Genomic DNA, 13,429 nt, shown 5'->3' on the forward strand with positions numbered 1-13,429 from the left:
GAAGAAAGAATAGTGGTAGAGAAGAAGTAGTAGTAGTAGTAGTAGTAGTAGTAGTAGTAGTAGTAGAGTAAGATAGAAAAAGAATGGAAAAGATGGATTAGGTTGGAGAAAGAAATAGGTAATAGAGAAGAGGGATCTTGAGAGGGTTTGCAAGTCTAGGTTTTAATGGAGGAGAAAGGGACTTATTTATAGGTGGGTTAGGGTTTTTGGTGGGTTAAATTGGTAAAAAGTGGAAAGCTGAGGGTCAAAATTGGAATTTTAGGGGTTAAAAGCACAATCTGGTTGGCGGCTAGGGTTTGTTGTGGGAATTTCGGATGCTAGGGTGTAGCCGGTTATAAGTTAATAGGGTGACACGGAGCAGCAGCCCTTGGATTTTCACGCGCACGGATCTGGGTGGTTAAGAGGAGGCCACGTGTCCGGGAGAACCTTAATAAGATGTCTCGGGTTACAAAGAAACATGAGAAAATGGGTCAAATGCTCAGCAGCCATTAGATCTCGAAAACGCGGAAGGAGACGGTCGAGATTAAAACGTGGCCACGGGACTACCGGATTAAATTGCCTTGCGATATACTGGATCATGCTCATAGGGTCCATTTCGTTGCTAAGCGGAAACGCGGGAATTGGATACGCCGGCCTCTATATTGCGCCTTGTGTCTTCTTGTATCCCGCGTGCCCGAATTTCTACCGAATATATCCCACCTGGTCAACAGTATTTGACCCAACTTTGACCTTGATTTATTCCTCCATCCGGACTCCGATTTGACTTCCGTTTTCTCCTACGAACTCGTCTCGACCTCTACTTCTCAACCACGCACTGACCTTGAACAAATTACCAGAATGTCCTTGACTCAAAATGACCAAAATACCCTTCATGCATCTTTTCCTCGTTTTTAACCGTTTTCCACACCTAACTCTGCAAAAGACACCTAATCAGGAAAACCAACCATTTTATTATAATAAAGACTCGAAACCGACTAACTTGGCTAAATTAAACGACTCAGATGGGGCATTTTCATGACCCATCATGATAGGCCCAAAATAGGTCTATTCCCGCAAGTATATGGGGTCAAGTTATAGTATTTATAATAAGATCGAGTATCGTCCCAAGAGATAGGTAGGTAACTTCGGATATTGAATGCGGGTTTAACCCAACAATCAAGATGTCAATATCTAACTTAGACTAAAACACACACACACCCCTCATAAAATTGATGATTGATATATAAGAAATAAGAAAACGAATGAAACTAACTAAACTATCTAAGAGAGAGGAGAAGATATCTAAGGTTATAAAATCCACCACATAATTTCACTTTATAAAACAAGCACTTAATTACTTAAATCTCTTTTGTGTTTACTCGGGATCCAATATAATGAACTATTTGGATTCCGGATGATATTCTAGATAAAACAATTTTATAATTACTAATTCTAATTGTCTTCCTTATAGAGATTCGGAATCGCTTAACTATTATTCATCATCTAAAAAGCATACTCCATCTAACAACTTAACGAAAGTATGAAATATCTAATTATAAGGCATGAATAATAGAAAGAAAATCCAATCCATATAGATAAACAATCAATAGACATTAAAGCACATCAAAAGATTTAATTAATCAAGAACAAGTATTATAAAGATCCAAAATGGGTTTCATTTACAACCTTAGATGACTAAATTAACTATACATGGAATCTAGTGTGACATTCATTGACATTGAAAAATAAATGAAAATACTAAGAAATTAATGGAAAGAAATCACCAAGGATGTTCAAATTCCATATCCCCATGTATCTCCAATTTGTCCAAGATTTGCTCCATTTGTGTTCAAGAATTTTACTCCAAGAAATCCAAGTAATAGCTATTTTATTGCACCCAAATAAGAAAAAGAAAGAGAAGGAAGAAATTAGATGTAGAAAGAAGTTGGAAAGAAGAGATGAAAGAGGATAAAGATGATAGAAGAATATGGAAGAAAGAAGGAGATGATTATTAAAGAAAGAATAATAGTGGTAGAGAAGAAGTAGTAGTGGTAGTAGAGAAAGATAGAAAAAGAATGGAAAAGATGGATTTGGTAGAGAAAATAGGTTGAAGAAAGAAATAGATAAGAGGAGGTAGGTAAGAGGAGGTAGGTAAGAGGAGGTATGAGAATAGAGAAGAGGGATATTGAGAGGGTTTGCAAGTCTCTTTAATGGAGGAGCAAGTGTTATTATATAGGGTTTTGGTTTCGGTTGGGTTAAATGGTGAAAAGAATTAAAAGATAGGGTCATTTTGGGAATTAAAGGGTTAAAATCACAAAAAACCCTAAATTGGTCGGTTGGGTGAAAGGGAGGAGGACATGTGGCGGCTGGGTTAGGGTTTTGATTCGGATGCTACTGTGCTTCTCGGCTCACCATATTATCTTGCGCTAGACACAACAGCCGTCGGATGGAAGAGAGCACGAGATCTGGAGGGATGAGAGAGAGACACGTGTAGGGAGCACGGAGTTTAAGCTGCTTCGGGTGCACGGAATAAGCAATAAAAGACGGGATGCACAGGAACCGTCCGATCTAAAAAACGCGGAAGCCTACGGTCCAGATTATAACGTGGGAGCGGGACTACTGGAGCAAGATGCGACACGCTACATTGGATCATGCTCTTAGGGTCCTATTTCGCTGCTCAGCGGAAACACGGGATTTGGATGCGACGACCTTCGGCAAGCGACACGTGTTTCGCAGAATCCTGCACGTCCGAATGTATACCGAATGTGTCCCACCTAGTCAACAGAATTTGACCCACCTTTGACTTTGATTTACTCCTTCGTCCGGACTCCGATTTGACTTCCGTTTTCTCCTATGGACTCGTCTCGACCTCTACTTTTCAACCACACACTGACCTTGGCCAAATTACCAGAATTTCCTTGACTGCAAATGACCAAAACACCCTTTATGCATCTTTTCCTCGTTTTTAACCGTTTTTCACACCTAACTCTGCAAAAAACACCTAATCAAGAAAATCAACCATTTTATTATAATAAAGACTCGAAACCGACTAACTTGGCTAAATTAAACGACTTAGATGGGACATTTTCATGACCCATCAACGCGTCTCCAAGACGCGTCCAGATGCTTCCATCGTAGCTGGTGGTCGCGTCCTAGACGCGACCTGGACGCATCTCCAAGACGCGTCTCAGATGCTCTGGACGTGTCCTAGACACGTCCAGTAGCAATCTGGTTGCAGCGCGTCCAGCAGCTGTCCGGCCAAGAAGCTTCCTATCCTGACGCTAGGGTTTCCAAATTTTTTTATTTTTTTTGTTTTGTAAATCTCTATTTGCTATTTTCCAAATTTTAAACTCTTTCTAAATTTTGAAATCCCTTGCAGATAACTTCTATAATTTCTCAAAACTTTTAAAATTTCCAAACTTTGTTTTTGGGAGTTTTTTATAACTCAAAAACAATTCGTTTTAAAATACTTCTAAAATTCCAAATTTTTGTTTTTTGAGAGTTTCCTAAACTCAAAAACAATTCTTTTAATCAACCAATTTTGGATCAAAATTCTAGGTTTTTGAAACTTTTTCAAGAACAATTTTCAAAACCAACTCAAAAATCAATGAAATTCAATGTTTTGAAACACTTTCAATCATCAATTTTGATCTTTAATTTGAAAAACTAGTTGAATCATATTCATTGTAATCAAATTATGAGTTTGAAGTACTTTTAAAACACTTTTAAAATACTTTTATAAACTCAATCTATCAAACTATCAAGCATATCACTTATCAATTAGTTCGATTCTTAGCAAAAACTTGTTAATTGCAATAGGCTCTGACGCCACTGTAGGGTATTATACCCTTATACTAGTGTTTATAGCGGATAACGACGTCTAATGTCTAACACTAGTATCCCCAAGATCATCATGTAAAACTAGTACTTAACTAATAGGAAGATAGCAAATTACCTTAATCGCTATTTCCCTCGAGCTAGTTGAATAGATTAAAGAAGACCAAGAGCTTCAAACGTAGCTCCTCTACTTGGGACACTGAACAGTGTATTTAATCTCCCTCCTTGAAAGCTCGCTAGCACTCCAATGGTGGTTTGATAATAAGAAGACCTTCTTGTTTGACAAGAAGATAGCTTGGGAATTAACTCACTTTCTCCTCTCTACTTGTTGTGGTAGAAAAAGAAAGCTAAGAGAGAAATTCTACACCTTATTCTCTGTCCTAAGAATGTTTATATAGAACCCTAATGAGAATACACCTCCTCAAAGGTTTCCTAAAACACCCTTTAGAATAAGATTGAGGAAAATAGTCGAAAATAGCAATTAATGATATTTTATCAATTACCTAAGGAGGAGGTGTCCAAACACCACGAAATTTTCCGTGCATACTACTGGGTATGTCAGAAACTCACCCTCCAAAATTCAGCCTAATCCGAGTCCCGGAACTACCCGAACCGGTCTATGCCCAAAACCCTTATTTCGGGCCTTTTTGCTATCTTTTGCCCAAATTCTATTTAGGCATGTGAGATATGTTTATGGGGCATTTCCAATGTTATATCACACTCCCACTAGTCATATCATCTTATTAAATACCGATTCTTATGTGTAACCCGATGTAGGATCCGATCGAAGTTAGCCGCGAATTACTTCGTAATTCGACGACGTAGTTGGTTCTAGCTAAACACTACGACCCCTAAATCAATCAGACTTGATGATCTTCTTCATCAATTGTCCTAGCCGACATATTTCTAGCCACATTTCATTTGCAACCTTAAAGAAAAATGACGGGTGCTTGAAGAAAAAATTAATCAAGCAAGGCCCATTGTTAGACTAGAAGTCTAGAAGGTCATTTTACCCTCACGTATGGGCCCACGTTTATACTTTTGGGTTCACGTGTAGTTAAATTCCTTTTTGAAAAGCTTATTACAATTTGACCCTAAATTGTAACCAACCGTAGAATTTGGACCTATATTGATCTAATACTCAAATTTGGCCCCAAAATTATAATTCCAGTTAACGTTTGTTTTTCTTTTTCTTTTCATTTTTACTCTTTTCTTTTCAAAATATTTTCTTCCTTATTCTTTCAATGTATTCTAAACTATTTTCATGTCTAAAATATGACTTACGAGGTAGAGAAGTGTAAGTTGTCATTTGTAGGGGGTCTCACGAACACACATCTCTCTCACCTCTCTCTTTCTTTTTCGCTCTTCTCCATCTCTTCTTTATGTCTCTCTCCTTCCTCCACTTCCTTTCACTCTCGAGAATTTAAAGAGAAGGCAAAGCTCTTAAGATTTAAGTTAAAGAAGACAATATCTCTGTTTTTTTTTTTCAATAGAGAATGATACTAATACTCTAACTTGCACTAACTTATGCATGAGGATTGAAATAAAAATTTCATTAATAAAGAACACAAGTTTATTCAAGAAAATTGAATACCACTAATTAAAGTTGGAAAGACTTCTCGGTACTATGATAAGAAAAAAAATACCACTAATTTAAGGACACCGTAGGATTTTTTTTTTTTTTGCAAATTTAATCAATATATTTAGGTACCTATGATATACAAGAAATTGAGTCCATTTTTCAGTTGGAATTGGTTAAAAATTCATGTGAATCTTTTCCAGACTTCAACTACTTGTGGAACTATACTACTATGTGTTAACTTGTGCAAACCTATGTATAAATATTGCATATACATGACTTGTGAAAGCCCCATAACTTACATAACATTCAAATCCATCCAAACTTACATACAAAATTCATGCTAAAACTTGATCGATCTTCATGAAAAATACGTCCAAGGAGTTTTCAGATCTATATAGAAGGGGCCACACTTTAGTAATTCGCTTCGGGCCTCACAAAACTCAGGATCGGCCCTGCTTCCCAGGCAGACCAAACCTTATTTCATACCGTATAGAGAGAGAAATTCCCAAATCTCTATCCCTTGGGTCAATCTAAGCCTTGTGATTCCTTCAATACCATTCATGTAGGAAATTTTAGAGAGAGCAAGAAGAGAAAAGTTTGTGGAGGTAAGCTTCTTCTTTGGTTGTGGTGCCACCTGCAACTCCCTCAGCTCTCTACTATCTCTCTCTAAACTGGGTTTTCTCTCCAAAATGTATCACTTTTCTTGGTTTGTTAGAGAAATGAAGGCATTCTATGTCAGCCAGGTAGTGAGTTCTTGCCTGAGATTAATGAAGTTCATAAATTATAATGGAGAAAACCAAATCTATTCTAGGAGCTGAAGTGGAGAACAATTAATTCTCAAAAAGTCATTTTTTAGATTCTTAAAATTTCAAGGTTTTCTAAGTTTGAGTAATGGTTGAATTCTCAGGGGAGTCAATTGGTAGAGGAAATTAAATCAGTATTCAAGGAACACTAGTCAATTAGATTCATCGAAAGGAAGAAAGGTTTGCTGGTTTGGGACTTCCTCTCTCTAAAACCTGGTGGGAAGTCGTCCAATCTATCATGTTAGTTTTTACTTTCTCTCTCTTGAGTAGGCTGATTCCCTATATTTTGGTGAAAAGAGGGAAAATTGAGTCACGTGACATCCACTTTTTCTTTCCCCAAATTGCCAACCAAACACAAGAAAAATACAGATTTTTGGGAAAGTTTTTCTATTTTCTCCGAAAATTCCCTATCAAACACAACCCTATAGTTCAGAATCATTTAGAAATTAATTATAGATCGAAGTAGTTAGAATCAAACCAAATATCAAGTACTCAACGGAAATCCTTGAGAGAGAAAGTGGAGATCAAAGAAGATAACCCCCAGAAAATCGGCTCTCGGTTGCCTCCTAAGTAGGATTCCTATCAAAAATGGAATTCGATAGGAATCATGAATCCTTGGTCTATTTGGCCACCAAGAATCCTACGACTCTTAAATTGATTTATAATAATTGATAAATCTATAAACAACACATATCACATACCACATGTATTATGTAAAACAGGATTAAGAATTCTGACAGGGATAACCATGGAGGGACTGTCCGCTTCATTTCATCTTAAATAACGTTGCATCATAATGATAGAGCAAGATATTTCATAGTTAATTAACATTAGGAGTTTCTATATTTCGAAGTATTAGGGTCATTGTTGAAGTCTAATTAGATATTTTATAGTTATTTAGTAGTAGGAACAAGTTTTTCGAAACTCAAGAAAGTGTTACTGACAGGCTAAACATCGAAGACACTGTAGGATTGGCCTGGCAGAATCCATGGTTTCTTAGGGAATTTGATATCGGGTATTCTGAAACCGGTAATCACTAGACAATTAAAACTTTAGGTAAGTTTTTTTAATCTTAAATTGATTTATAATAATTGATATATCTATAGACAACACATATCACATACCACATGTATTATATAAAACAGGTGTAAGAGTTCTGACTGGGATAACAATGGAGGGATGTCCGTTTCATTTCATCTTAAATAACGTTGCATCATAATGATAGACCAAGATATTCCATATCTAGTTAAAATTATGAGTTTCTATACTTTGAAGTATTAAGGTTATTGTTGAAGTTAATTAGATATTTTATAGTTATATAATAGTAGGAGCAAGTTTTCAGAACTCATGGCTTTAACATCGATAGTGTAACTGGCAGACGAAACATCGAACACATTGTAGGATTGGCCTGACAGCATCCATAGTTTCTTAGCGAATTTGATATCGGGTATTCTGAAACTGGTAATCACTAGACATAAAAACCTTAGGTAAGTTTTTTTAATCTTAAATTGATTTATAATAATTGATGAATATATAAACAACACAAATCACATACCACATGTATTATATAAAACAGGTGTAAGAGTTCTGTCTGGGATAAACATGGAGAGTTGTCCGTTTTATTTCATCTTAAATAACGTTGCATCATAATGATAGAGCAAGATATTCCATAGTTAGTTAAAGTTAGGAGTTTCTATATTTCGAAGTATTAGGGTCATCGTTGAAGTCTAATTAGATAGTTTATAGTTATTTATTAGTAGGAGCAAGTTTTTCGGAACTCATAGCTTGAACGTCAAAAGTGTAACTGACAGGCTAAACTTCGAAGACATTGCAGGATTGGCCTGGCAGAATCCATGGTTTCTTAGCGAATTTGATATCGGGTATTCTGAAACCGGTAATCACCAAACAATAAAAACTTTAGGTAAGTTTTTTTAATCTTAAATGTATTTATAATAATTGATTAATATATTAAAAACACATATCACATACCACATGTATTATGTAAAACAGGTGTAAGAGTTCGGAGTGGGATAAACATGGAGGGACTGTCCATTTCATTTCATCTTAAATAACGTTACATCATAATAACAGAGCAAGATATTCCGTAGTTAGTAAAAATTATGAGTTTCTATATTTTGAATTATTAGTGTCATTGTTGAACTCTAATTAGATATTTCATAGTTATGTAATAGTAGGAGCAAGTTTTTCAGAACTCATGGCTTGAACATCGAAAGTGTAACTGACAGGTGAAACGTCGAAGATATTGCAGGATTGGCCTGGGAGAATCAATGGTTTCTTAGCGAATTTGATATCGGGTATTCTGAAACCGATAATCTCTAGGTACTGGATAGCTTTGGCAACCTTCTAACCCATATTCGAACTCTTGTAGTAGTAGTATCAACCAGAACAAAAAAAGAAGATGAAAAAAATACTCCCTCATTCTCATATTAAGAGTCCCACTTTGGAACTCCAACCTCTTTTCATATATGTTGTTCTTCCATTTGTACACTTATTTATTATAGAAAACAATCTAAATTCTAGAGAGTCTCATTTTCGCTAAGAAACCATTGATTTATAATAATTGATAAATATATAAACAACACAAATCACATACCACATGTATTATATAAAACATGTGTAAGAGTTCTGTCTGGGATAAACATAGAGGGATTGTCCATTTCATTTCATCTTAAATAACGTTGCATCACAATGATAGAGCAAGATATTTCATAGTTAGTTAAATTTAGGAGTTTCTATATTTCGAAGTATTAGGGTCATCGTTGAAGTCTAATTAGATATTTTATAGTTATTTAATAGTAGGAGCAAGTTTTTCGGAACTCATAGCTAGAACGTCGAAAGTGTAACCGACAGGCTAAACATCGAAGACATTGCAAGATTGGCCTGGCAGAATCCATGGTTTCTTAGCGAATTTCACATCGGGTTTTCTAAAACCGGTAATCACCAAACAATAAAAACTTTAGGTAAGTTTTTTTAATCTTAAATTATTTATAATAATTGATTAATATATAAAAAAACAAATATCACATACCACATGTATTATGTAAAACACGTGTAAGAGTTCGGAGTGGGATAAATATGGAGGGACTGTCCATTTCATTTGATCTTAAATAACGTTGCATCGTGATGATAGAGCAAGATATTCCGTAGTTAGTAAAAATTATGAGTTTCTATATTTTGAAGTATTAGTGTCATTGTTGAACTCTAATTAGATATTTTATAGTTATGTAATAATAGGAGCAAGTTTTTGGGAACTCATGGCTTGAACGTCGAAAGTGTAACTGACAGGCGAAACATCGAAGATATTGCAGGATTGGCCTTAAGGAGTTGAAGGAGATGTCCTTCGACCAAGATGGCAATGCGAGCAATATGTCGGTTAGGACAATTGATAAAGAAGATCATCAAGTCCGATTGATTTAGGGGTCGTAGTGTTTAGCTAGAAACCAACTACGATCGTCGAATTACGAAGTAATTCGCGGCTAACTTCGATCGGATCCTACATCGGGTTAAGGTAATCTACTATCATCCTAGTAGAGAGGAGAAAGTGAGCTAATTCCCAAGCTATCTTCTAGTCCAGCAAGAAGAAGGTCTTCTTATTATCAAACCACCATTGGAGTGCTAGCGAGCTTTCAAGGAGGGAGATTAAATACACCGTTCGGTCTCCCAAGTAGAGGAGCTACGTTTGAAGCTCTTGGTCTTCTTTAATCTATTCAACTAGCTCGAGGGAAATAGCGATTAAGGTAACCTACTATCATCCTATTAGTTAATTACTAGTTTTGCATGATGATCTTGGGGATACTATTGTTAGACATTAGATGTCGTTATCCGCTATAAACACTAGTATAAGGTATAATACCAAACAGTGGCGTCAGAGCCTCTTGCAATTAACTAGTATTTGCTAAGAATCGAACTAATTGATATTTGATATGCTTGATAGTTTGATAAATTGAGCTCATGAAAGTATTTTAAAAGTGTTTTAAAAGTACTTCAAACTCATAATTTGATTACAATGAATATGATTCAACTAGTTTTTCAAATTAAAAATCAAAATTGATGATTGAAAGTATTTCTAAACATTGAATTTGTTTTCAAAATTGTTCTTGAAAAAGTTTCAAAAACCTAAAATTTTGATCCAAAATTGGTTGATTAAAAGAATTGTTTTTGAGTTTTAGGAAACTCCCAAAAAACAAAAATTTGGAATTTTAGAAGTATTCTAAAAAGAATTGTTTTTGAGTTTTAAGAAACCCCCAAAAGCAAAATTTGAAACTTTTAAAAGTTTCTAAAAATTTTGAGAAATTTTAAAAGTGTTCTAAAAGGGAGTTCAAAATTTAGAAAGAGTTTAAAATTTGGAAAATAGCAAATACAGATTTGCAAAACAAAAAAAAAAATTTATTTTTGCAAACTAGGGTTTTGGTAACCCTAGTGTCCGACCAGGAAGCTGTTGGACGCATCCAGAGCAGCTGCTGAGACGCGTCCAGCAACTGGAACCAGATTGCTACTGGACGCGTCTAGGACGCGACCACCAGCTGCGATGGAAGCATCTGGACGCATCTTGGAGACGCGACCAGAAGCTGCCTGGTAGCTTTCTGGACGAGTCTAGGATGCGTCCAGAGCTCTCGACCAGACGCGTCTGGGAGGTTCTGGGTGTCTCGGACTAGGTCCGAGACACCTAGTGCTGGTCCGGTCCAGCACCAGACGCGTTTGGTACATGGACTAGCGTCCTGGCTCCGGCCAGGACGAGACCAGGTCATGCCGGCCCTATGGGCCGTGCTATGTCCGGACCTTGTCTGAGCCCTTTTGTGGGCTTGGGCCGGGACTTGTCTAGGACTTGTCCCGGGCTTTTTCGAGGCTTTTCGGACCACGAAAAGGGACCATCATTCGAGTGGGAGTTTTTGCCAAAAAATTTTCCGATCCAACCAAATAATTCCAAAAGTAATCCGGGCCATCCAGAAGGCCAAAACGGATTTCTCTTTAAATTGATTTATGAAATCATTAAACCAATATTTTTTCGAAATTGACCCGGGCTTTCAAAACCCGAAACGGAGTTTTTCTTGAAGTTGATTTTAGAAATCATAAAAGATGAAACCGGAACACACCATTAGTCGAATTCTTCGAATTTAGACTTAAGGTCCGTAATGTGACAGGTGATGTCGACAAAAGTGTCTCCCAGGGTAATCATGCATATATAATTCTTAGCCTTAGTATATTATATGAATGCATGTGACGTGAATGCGGGAAACTAGTATGGCCATAGATTTGTTTCTACATTCTTGTTTTAAGCACGGATGGGTGCATATTTGTAAGTAATTTTAATTTCAAGTTTATACGATCTGCGAATCATTAAAGTCTTATAATTAGAGTTTAGGGTCTATGAGTCCATTGAAGAAACTCAAGGAATGAATCCAAAGGCGAGCGGGAAAAATTAATGGAGGTTCAAAGATGGAGATCTAGACGAACCAAAAGGCGAAACAAGAAGCAAACCAAAGGAGATTAGATCTTCTAGGTTAGGGGCAATATTAGGATCCATGTCTGCTTGATTTATTTTCTCCCGCGCATTTACTTACTTATTTACGCTTTATGTCGTGGATGTTAGTTAGGCTAAATAGTTCCTATAACAAACGCCAGACTAGCGTAAAAGTCCCCAAAACGTAATCTTGAGTACTCGCCTATCCAGATTAAGACACTCGTTGCGCCCTTGTTCGAGGAAGGTGGGTCGGCCTTCGCAGAGTACCTCATCTACCTTGGGACAATGCTGGTAGCTCTATAGAAGAGGCCTACACGTATAAATGGTTCTACTCAACGAGATCAGCAAGAGAGTCTTGGATACTCGAGGCAAAAGGATAGATTAGTCTTCATTAATGAAATCTATCAACCAAGAGTCATAAGGTGTGATCAGTGAAGCAGTTCACTCACCCGGAACGACGGAGTCAAAGGGTAGGGCCTTCGTCCGCTTTACTCCGAAGAACTGGGATCGTGGAATCACTTATTCAATCGGGGACGACTTTTACTGAATAATGTGGGAAAACTAAGTTTTTCAAAACGATAACGAGTTTTAAAACTTTGCCATTTCTTTTATGTAGTTTTATGATGACATAAAAAAACGAGTTCAACTTTAAATCACACCTAAGGGAGGTGTTGATTCACTTCCAAGAATGGAAGAATGAATCCGAGAATAGTTCTCAGATTCAAAAGGAAAGCTTACTAGAATAACCAATCCCAATGTTAACTCATACCGAAGAAGGTCAAAAACCATTTGCAAGCAATCGTATAACATTCTCTTTAGAAGAGTAATGGATGCTAGCATAACCATTAAGACAAACTGAGGAAGAAATTCCTACAGAAGTCATAAATGGAGAGGTACGAGACCTCCAAGGCAATCTGAAAGGCATCCTAAGGGAAGACAATAGAATACATCAATCACCCAATTCAATATCGATTGAACAAAGATAGATAAGACCTTAGATGAATCACCCAGGTTGTTACGAACAAACTGTGCAGAATATACGGAAATATCCAGTCTAAGAAAGGCTCTTGAGATTTGGTACAAAGAATCTAAGAAAGAACTCTTGAGATTCAAAAGGGCACGGGATCAGTCAAGTGAGACAAACATTTGATCAAAGAAAAGCAGTTGTCGAGTACATGATCAAGAGTATTCCTCATTACTGTGAATGTTTCCAAACAATGGCTAGACCATTTAAAAGGAAACTACCTTTAGCACCTGGAGGACAAGGAACAGAATTATGAATTCCGGTTCCGTATCCTTGTTAACAAAGTTAAAAACAAGTATCGTAAAATTCCTTCATCAAGTATTTTAAACCGGATGTGCGGCTCGGTAAAGCTCAAGGAAATCACATACTTGACTAAAAGAAGTAAAGATCCAAGAGGGAGCAAAAGCAGTAATGCTGAGGATGCTGAAAGGGATCGAAGTCCTCTCTTAGACACTGATCTAGCTTAGAACATTTTGTTCTTCTAGAAACATCTGATGTTTTAAACCAGTGATAAATTAACTGAAGGTTAACATCGATAATGATGGCGGCCATCCCACCAATGGGACTCACGGCCAAACCAATAACAGGCCCAATGGCCAAGATACTATATTAATTTAAGTTATCAGTCTAGTATTTAGGGTTTCCATGTTTAGTGTCCTAGCAATCAAGGAAAGTATCCTTACTAGTTTTCTTCTTTCTTTATTTGAGTCTATCTAGGAAAG

This window comes from Eschscholzia californica, unplaced genomic scaffold (assembly GCF_041429995.1).
Source record: "Eschscholzia californica isolate CP2 unplaced genomic scaffold, dmEscCali1.0.p SCAF_1, whole genome shotgun sequence".
Lineage (NCBI taxonomy): Eukaryota > Viridiplantae > Streptophyta > Magnoliopsida > Ranunculales > Papaveraceae > Eschscholzia > Eschscholzia californica.